At 62.9% G+C, this 1,161-nt stretch overlaps 1 protein-coding gene across 4 annotated transcripts in view; it reads left to right on the top strand.

Annotated features, from left to right (window-relative positions):
* Nucleotides 1–1,161, top strand: part of BMP4 (bone morphogenetic protein 4) — a 13,975-nt gene that overhangs the window by 8,802 nt on the left and 4,012 nt on the right. Inside the window, exon 1 of one of the 4 annotated variants that reach the window (XM_014545592.1) lies at nt 380–516. The exons of the other annotated variants lie outside the window; for them this stretch is intronic. The gene's annotated coding sequence lies outside the window, so the exon portion shown is untranslated. Of the gene's footprint in view, nt 1–379; nt 517–1,161 lie in introns of those variants that run through there. 4 annotated transcript variants of the gene reach the window in all.

Raw genomic sequence — 1,161 nt, 5'->3', positions numbered from 1 at the left:
AGGGCTAAGCGCTTGGTTTTTCACTCCTCTTCCTCTAAGGCTTCCCTGGAGTGCCCCCGAGAAGAAACCCCCGTTCGTGGGGGAGAGTAAGGCGGGCAACCTGAGCCCTCGGTCTCTGCAGCGACCCAAGGCGGGCACGGGGCACGGACTCTGGAGGGAGAGGCGAGCGGCTCGGGACCCCGGAGCGGGCCCACGCTGACGCGGATATGCGCGGACCAGGTTTTCGAAAAGGGCCTTGTGCTGAGCGACCCACGCGTGCAGCATCTTCAGTTAGTTAGGACATCCCAGCAATTCCTTGAGCTGTGGGTTGGTGAATTCCTCAAGAAATATTTGCTGCGACTGTGCAGCTGGTGCAAAGGAGGAAGAGGGTGGGGGAAGGAAGTAGCGGGGGTTGGCGGAGGTGGGGGGGAGGAGTGGTGGTTTAAAAAATAAGGCAGGCTGCAGAGAGAGACGCAGACACAGAGGTCGAGCGCAGGCCGAAAGCTGTTCACGGCTTTCTCGACTCCTGGGAACTTGGTGGGATTTCCTTTCTGCATCGTGTCCGGAGTTGTAAAACCTCGGCGACATTAAGACCCGAGACTGGTGATGCGCCCTCTCCCCGCGGCGACGCCTCCATCTGAGTCCGCCTCCGCCCAGAAGGGCAAGGCCGACCGCTTTCTTTGGGGATTTACTCTTTGCTCTGGGGGACGCGGTGCGGAGAGTCTCCCCGTAAAGGAACTCGAGAAAATAGCTTAGCGGCGGCTCCCTCCCCGCTTTCCCACGTCGATCGCCGTCAGCCACCTCCCCTCTCCGCCCCGTGCGTGACTTGGTCAGCAGCTTTTGGCTGGGAGCTCAAAAGGCTGCCCGGTTTGTCTGAGCACCGGCAGGCGTTCGCCAGGGGGTTCCTGGCTGTCGCCGGGAGCAATATTTGGCCTCGCAGATACTCTGGGGAGGCAGCGGCGGGGGACGCGCGCACGTACGCGGGTCCCTGGGCGCTTTCTTTAAGTGTCCCCTTGGCGGTGAGGCTTTGAGAGGCTGAGACTCCGCCGTCCCCGTTCCCGGCCCCACTGGAGTCGGGTTCATGCCGAAAAGGCGCAGCCCCTACAGTGCGCCCCGGATCCTCCGGCTTCAGGCCGCTTGGCACTAGGGCCCGGCGGGACGCCCCGCAAGCCGCCGAAAGAG

This window comes from Myotis brandtii, unplaced genomic scaffold, assembly GCF_000412655.1.
Source record: "Myotis brandtii unplaced genomic scaffold, ASM41265v1 scaffold413, whole genome shotgun sequence".
Taxonomy (NCBI): Eukaryota; Metazoa; Chordata; class Mammalia; order Chiroptera; family Vespertilionidae; genus Myotis; species Myotis brandtii.
The sequence above is the reverse complement of the archived record's forward strand: the minus strand, read 5'-3'. Positions and strand labels throughout refer to the sequence as shown.